This window comes from Tachypleus tridentatus, chromosome 10 (genome assembly GCF_004210375.1).
Source record: "Tachypleus tridentatus isolate NWPU-2018 chromosome 10, ASM421037v1, whole genome shotgun sequence".
Taxonomy (NCBI): Eukaryota; Metazoa; Arthropoda; class Merostomata; order Xiphosura; family Limulidae; genus Tachypleus; species Tachypleus tridentatus.
Window position 1 is genome coordinate 5,210,248 of NC_134834.1, and position 8,864 is coordinate 5,219,111.

An 8,864-nucleotide genomic window follows, 5' to 3' on the forward strand; every position below is an offset into this window, starting at 1 on the left:
AACTGTAATTATATTATTGTAAAAAACAACAGTTCAACTGACCTATGGAGAAACTGTAATTATATTATTGTAGAAAACAACAGTTCAACTGACCTATGGAGAAAACTGTAATTATATTATTGTAGAAAACAACAGTTCAACTGACCTATGGAGAAAACTGTAATTATATTATTTTAAAAAACAACAGTTCAACTGACCTGTGGAGAAACTGTGATTATATTATTTTAAAAAACAACAGTTCAACTGACCTATGGAGAAACTGTAATTATATTATTTAAAAAAACAATAGCTCAACTGACCTATGGAGAAAACTGTAATTATATTATTGTAGAAAACAACAGTTCAACTGACCTATGGAGAAAACTGTAATTATATTATTTTAAAAAACAACAGTTCAACTGACCTATGGAGAAACTGTAATTATATTATTTTAAAAAACAACAGTTCAACTGACCTATGGAGAAACTGTAATTATATTATTTTAAAAAAACAACAGTTCAACTGACCTATGGAGAAACTGTAATTATATTATTTTAAAAAACAACAGTTCAACTGACCTATGGAGAAACTGTAATTATATTATTTTAAAAAAACAACAGTTCAACTGACCTATGGAGAAAACTGTAATTATATTATTTTAAAAACAACAGTTCAACTGACCTATGGAGAAACTGTAATTATATTATTTTAAAAAACAACAGTTCAACTGACCTATGGAGAAACTGTAATTATATTATTTTAAAAAACAACAGTTCAACTGACCTATGGAGAAACTGTAATTATATTATTTTAAAAAAACAATAGCTCAACTGACCTATGGAGAAAACTGTAATTATATTATTTTAAAAACAACAGTTCAACTGACCTATGGAGAAACTGTAATTATATTATTTTAAAAAATAACAGTTCAACTGACCTATGGAGAAACTGTAATTATATTATTTTAAAAAACAACAGTTCAACTGACCTATGGAGAAACTGTAATTATATTATTTTAAAAAACAACAGTTCAACTGACCTATGGAGAAACTGTAATTATATTATTTTAAAAAACAACAGTTCAACTGACCTATGGAGAAACTGTAATTATATTATTTTAAAAAAACAACAGTTCAACTGACCTATGGAGAAACTGTAATTATATTATTTTAAAAAACAACAGTTCAACTGACCTATGGAGAAACTGTAATTATATTATTTTAAAAAACAACAGTTCAACTGACCTATGGAGAAACTGTAATTATATTATTTTAAAAAACAACAGTTCAACTGACCTATGGAGAAACTGTAATTATATTATTTTAAAAAAACAACAGTTCAACTGACCTATGGAGAAACTGTAATTATATTTTATAAAAAAACAATAGCTCAACTGACCTATGGAGAAAACTGTAATTATATTATTTTAAAAACAACAGTTCAACTGACCTATGGAGAAACTGTAATTATATTATTTTAAAAAATAACAGTTCAACTGACCTATGGAGAAACTGTAATTATATTATTTTAAAAAACAACAGTTCAACTGACCTATGGAGAAACTGTAATTATATTATTTTAAAAAACAACAGTTCAACTGACCTATGGAGAAAACTGTATTATATTATTTTAAAAAACAACAGTTCAACTGACCTATAGAGAAAACTGTAATTATATTATTTTAAAAAACAACAGTTCAACTGACCTATGGAGAAACTGTAATTATATTATTTTAAAAAACAACAGTTCAACTGACCTATGGAGAAACTGTAATTATATTATTTTAAAAAGCAACAGTTCAACTGACCTATGGAGAAACTGTAATTATATTATTAAAAAACAACAGTTCAACTGACCTATGGAGAAACTGTAATTATATTATTTTAAAAAACAACAGTTCAACTGACCTATGGAGAAACTGTAATTATATTATTTAAAAAAAACAATAGCTCAACTGACCTATGGAGAAAACTGTAATTATATTATGTTAAAAAACAACAGTTCAACTGACCAATGGAGAAAACTGTAATTATATTATTTTATTGTCTAGAAAGAGTTTTCTAATCAAGACTTAGTTTTTCTTCATTATATTTGCAGAAACTGTAATTAAATTCTGTTCTCCCAACTTCTACTTTATTTGTTAAGTATAAAAAATTAATAATTCATTTCTTCAGTTGTTTTCACAGAAATAACATAGATATTGAGGAGAACAATAAGTGGAGATTTTCTGTTCTTATGATGTTTTTTTCTGCTCTTCTACCAGGAAATATAGAATAAAATGATAATAGGACTCATGTTTTGGTATATCTTCAGCTTAAAGTTTCGCTCGAGGAATTTCTCAAAAAATACCAGCAACAAACTATAACAGCAGATAACAAAATTAATCTAACGTACAACATAACTGGGAACACGTGTTTAATAGAAAATAATCACATCTCAACTATGTCATTGATAAATCATAAAAAGCAGAATAAACTATACTTTTGAAATTAACCGAACTTAATCGAACTCTAACCATTCGGTCAGATGGTTAGGCACTCAACTCGTAACTTGAGGGTTACGAGTTCGAATCCCCGTCATACCAAAACATCCTCGATCTTTCAGCCGTAGGGACGTTATAATGTATCTGCCAATCACATTATTAATTAGTAAAATAGTAGCCAAAGAGCTGGCGGTGGATGGTGATGACTAGCTAACTACCTTTCCCTTAGTCTTATTCTGCTAAATTAGAAACAGCTTGCACAAATAGCCATCGTGTAGCTGCGCGAAGTTCAAAAACAAACAAAGTCTACTCAGTCATTTTCTATCAAATGAGTCAACTATCTCCAACATCTATAGAAGTAATATGTCTTTAAATGAGTCAACATATTACCAACACCTATAAAAGTAACATGCATTTAAATGAGTCAACCTATCTCCAACACCTATAGAAAAAACAATTCTTTAAATGAATCAACCTATCTCCAGCACTTATACAAGTAACAAGTCTTTAAATGAGTCAACTTACCTCCAACACCTATAAAAGTAACAAGTCTCTAAATGAGTCAACCTGTTACCAACACCTATAGAACTAACAAGTTTTTAAATGAGTCAAGTTATTACCAGCAGCTATACAACTAATTTTTTTACGTGGCACTGGTCAGCTGCTTTCTTGAACATTTCTTCCAGTGATATTCATGTTAACTAGCCAACAAACTTCTAAGGTTTATGTATGTTTATGTTTTTATTAACACGTTAATTTAACTTCAAACTTATGTAGACGCTTCTTAATCACAAAACATTGAAACTGTAGATTTTCTTGTAACATGCTTGATTCTTTTTAGTTTTTCATGTAACAAGTTTTCCTTTAATAGAACATGCAAACTTTGAATAACTCATATACCGGAAGGTAGCCTGTAAGAGTGTATTATATTAATTATGAATTTCAAAGCTATGTTTTCATCCTGAAAACATAAAACTAACATTTATTTTTTAAGGGTTGAGAGTATTTATAATATCGTAACTTGAAATATTAATTTACATGAAGGACTATTTTCTATACTATCATTAATATTTGAAACATTAGTTAGTAATTAATACAGACCCATTAAATTTGTTTGTCTAAATAGAAACGGCTTGGTATGGCTAGGTGGTTAGGGCGATCGACTCGTAAGGTAAGGATTGTGGGCTGAAATCCCCGCCGTACGAAATATGCTCGTCCTTTTAGCCGTAGTAGCGTTATAATGTACAGTGAATTCCACTATTCGTAGATAAAAGGGTAGCTTAAGAGTTGGCGGTGGGCGGTGATGACTAGCTACCTTCCCTCTAGTCTTACACTGTTAAATTAGAGACGGCTAGCGCAGATAGCCCTCGTGTTACTTTGCGTGAAATTAAGAACAAACGAATAGAAACTTATCAGTGATGTTGAGAAAACCCACTTGTAGAGAAATATATATAGAAAAACGGCTCGTTTGGGTTGAGAAAATAATTTACATAGAAGAGCGAACAACGTTTCGACCTTCTATGTAAAATATTTTCTCAACCCAAACAAGCCGTTTTTGCATATATATAGAATAGAAACATATTTTGTAATTCAGTTTGTAATAAAAGCTGTGCTTGAGTATATTCAACCACTTTCCAGCTTTATCGTGTTTTGTTATTATTTGATATGGTATTTGTACTTTAACATATAGTCATTGTACATAAAATATACAAGTTTTAGGCAGCAAATTAGATGAAACAATTATAGTTTAATTACTGTTGATAGAAAATTGTGTCGAATACAATTAAGTTTAGTTTTAATATATACACTATACATATGGTTTAAACTTTCCCTTCTACATGTTATATATTCATTTCTTATTTTAAAATATGTGACTTGTAAGTTTTAATAATAATTATTACAGTTTTAAGGTAATTTTGTCTAACATTATGTTAGACAAATATGTGACTTGTAAGTTTTAATAATAATTCTTACAGTTTTAAGGTAATTTTGTCTAACATTATGTGAAAACAATGTTAACGTTTGAATTGAACAAGATTCATTTGTGTTACAATACAATTTACAAACTTGTCTCTATAGACGTTTATTGTTCTGATTTTTTGTTTGTAATGTTATTACATTTTTCTACATTACTTAATATATGCCTTACAAAACGATGATAAGCAGTCATAATCAAATGTTTAGTCACTGGAAATATAAGTGTTTTTGTTTTCACGTGGTCGCTGCCAGTGTGAATGTGTAAATCATCACATCCTCTGAGAAAGTGGAAACATGGACTATCCTCGCCTGTGGAGTGTGGCCAGAAAGAACTAAATAATAATAATAAACTTACATCGTGATAAGTCTTCTTGAACATTTCATGACACAAGTGGAATAGAGTGAATGTCCCGAGCTGGTGAATAGCGCCCTCTGTCCATGCTCATCAACTACCCCAGGTTAATCATTTTCTAGATATTCGCGTCCTAGCAACGCACATTTTAGCTATTTATGTCCTAGCAACGCACATTTTAGCTATTCGCGTCCTAGCAACGCACATTTTAGTTATTCATGTCCTAGCAAAGCTCTTTAAAGCTATTCGTGTCCTACAAACACATTTTTAGCTATTCTTGTCCTAGTAATTCATTTTTTAACTATCTGTGTCCTAGTAACACATTTTTAGCTATTCTTGTCCTAGTAATTCATTTTTTAACTATCTGTGTCCTAGTAACACATTTTTAGCTATTCTTGTCCTAGTAATTCATTTTTTAACTATATCTGTGTCCTAGTAACACATTTTTAGCTATTCTTGTCCTAGTAATTCATTTTTAACTATCTGTGTCCTAGTAAAACATTTTTAGCTATTCTTGTCCTAGTAATTCATTTTTTAGCTATCTGTGTCCTAGTAACACATTTTTAGCTATTCTTGTCCTAGTAATTCATTTTTTAGCTATCTGTGTCCTAGTAACACATTTTTAGCTATTCTTGTCCTAGCAACGCATTTTTAAGCTATTCGTATCCTAGCAACGCACGTTCTAGGACACGAAGAGCTAAAACTACTTTGTAGCTCTTTGTGTCCTAGTACATATTTACCTAGTTTTTAGCTATTCGTGTCCTAGCAAAACATTTTTTTAGCTATTAGTGTTCTAGTAACACATTGTTTAGCTATCCGTGTGCTAACAAAGCACTTTTTAGCTATTTGTGTCCTAGTAACGCACTTTGTAGCTATTGGCGTCTTAGTAACACAAATGTAAATAATGGTTACTACTGGCATATTATTGAGCTATCCACCTACTAGCACTATGTTGGTAGCTATGAGCTATCCTCCTACTAGCGCTATGTTGGTAGCTATGAGCTATCCACCTACTAGCGCTATGTTGGTAGCTATGAGCTATCCACCTACTAGCGCTATGTTGGTAGCTATGAGCTATCCACCTGCTAATGCTATGTTGGTAGCTGTGGCGATTACCCATCCATTTCTTTTTTGGACTTAAAACCTTTCACAACGACAAAAACAATTAACTAATGACATGATAAAGTTTCAGATAAAGTAAAGTTTACTGTGTTTTATGATAAAGTAAAGTTTACTGTGTTTTATGGTAAAGTAAGGTTTATTGTTTCGTATAAAACCATTGTTTGTCATATTTTATGATAAAGTAAAGTTTACTGTGTTTTATGGTAAAGTAAGGTTTACTGTTTCGTATAAAACTATTGTTTGTTATATATTATGATAAAGTAAGGTTTATTACATTTTATGATAAAGTAAGGTTTATTACATTTTATGATAAAGTAAGGTTTACTATGTTTTATGATAAAGTTTACCATATTCTATGATAAGGTAAGGTTTACTCTGTTTCGTATAAACCAATGTTTGTTATATCTTATGATGAATTAAGATTTACTATGTTTTTGATAAAGCAATGTTTAAGATATTTTATGATAAAATAAGGTTTTCTTTGCTTTGGTTAGGATAAAGTTCAGTAATGTTTAGATAAAGCAAGGTTTAGTACAATTGGACAAAGCTTACCATATTTTGAAAGTTCCTCCAGTAAAAGAAGATTTATTATGTCTTAGGTAAAGCACAGTTTAATATTACTAGTATATGTAATGAAATCGATCACCTCACATGAAAGTAAGATCTATGGAAAAGCTATATGATAGTTCACAGGTTACACAGCTGTTAGTAACCTGACTTATCATTATGATTAGAAAGCAATAACTACTTTCAGTGGTTCAGAATTTTATAAAACTCTCAAGCCAAGTTATAAATACAGGTATTTCGCTAACAACAATTACACGTATGTGAAACTCTCAAGTCAAGTTATAAATACAGGTATTTTGCTAACAATAATTACAGGCATGTAAGACTCTCAAGCCAAGTTATAAATACAGGTATATCGCTAACAATAATTACACATATGTAAAACTCTGAAGCCAAGTTATAAATACAGGTATTTCGCTAACAATAATTACACATATCTAAAACTCTGAAGCCAAGTTATAAATACAGGTATTTCGCTAACAATAATTACATATATGTAAAACTCTCAAGCCAAATTATAAATACAGGTACTTCGCTAACAATAATTACATATATGTAAAACTCTCAAGCCAAGTTATAAATACAGGTATTTCGCTAACAATAATTACAGGTATGTAAAACTCTCAAGCCAAGTTATAAATACAGGTATTTTGCTAACAATAATTACAGGTATGTAAAACTCTCAAGCCAAGTTATAAATACAGGTATATCGCTAACAATAATTACACATATGTAAAACTCTCAAGCCAAGTTATAAATACAGGTATTTCGCTAACAATAATTACACATATGTAAAACTCTCAAGCCAAGTTATAAATACAGGTATTTCGCTAACAATAATTACAGGTATGTAAAACTCTCAAGCCAAGTTATAAATACAGGTATTTTGCTAACAATAATTACAGGTATGTAAAACTCTCAAGCCAAGTTATAAATACAGGTATATCGCTAACAATAATTACACATATGTAAAACTCTCAAGCCAAGTTATAAATACAGGTATTTCGCTAACAATAATTACACATATGTAAAACTCTCAAGCCAAGTTATAAATACAGGTATTTTGCTAACAATAATTACAGGTATGTAAAACTCTCAAGCCAAGTTATAAATACAGGTATTTCGCTAACAATAATTACAGGTATGTAAAACTCTCAAGCCAAGTTATAAATACAGGTATTTTGCTAACAATAATTACAGGTATGTAAAACTCTCAAGCCAAGTTATAAATACAGGTATATCGCTAACAATAATTACACAGATGTAAAACTCTCAAGCCAAGTTATAAATACAGGTATTTCGCTAACAATAATTACACATATGTAAAACTCTCAAGCCAAGTTATAAATACAGGTATTTCGCTAACAATAATTACATATATGTAAAACTCTCAAGCCAAGTTATAAATACAGGTATTTCGCTAACAATAATTACAGGTATGTAAAACTCTCAAGCCAAGTTATAAATACAGGTATTTCGCTAACAATAATTACAGGTATGTAAAACTCTCAAGCCAAGTTATAAATACAGGTATTTCGCTAACAACAATTACACGTATGTAAAACTCTCAAGCCAAGTTATAAATACAGGTATTTCGCTAACAATAATTACAGGTATGTAAAACTCTCAAGCCAAGTTATAAATACAGGTATTTCGCTAACAACAATTACACGTATGTAAAACTCTCAAGCCAAGTTATAAATACAGGTATTTCGCTAACAACAATTACACGTATGTAAAACTCTCAAGCCAAGTTATAAATACAGGTATTTCGCTAACAATAATTACATATATGTAAAACGAATATTAAGTGCAGTCCTTCGTTTATCTGTTATTTACAACACTGTTTAACGTCATCGCGTGACTAGCGAAGGCTTCCGCTGCCAGTACTACGAAGTACAATCAAAACATACTGCATTATATTAGTAATGAAAGTTTCAGAGAACCATTTTCAGTCAGAGTGATACACTAACTTAATGCATATAAATTTTTGATCAGAACAAGCTACCTATAGAGAATAGAACTAAATCCATAGAAACTAGAGATTTCATAAAATAGAATATTCTATTCAAACGACCTTATTAAAAATTATTATAATGCATTATTGATCCAGTTGGAAACCCTATTTGCCAACAAAAATTTTGTCAAACATCCAAAAACATCACATGACTTACAGACAGAAAAAAACATACAGTTAAAAATAAATATAAAATTAATCATAAAACAACAGAAACAATCATTATAACAAAACAAAAATAATACAATAAGAAATCGAACAAAATGTGGTTGTCTGCATATAAGAAATTCATAATATACTTAATATTGTTACATTACAAGAGTCATACTAAATGTTGTATTTTTTTATATACGAATAAGATAACTTCA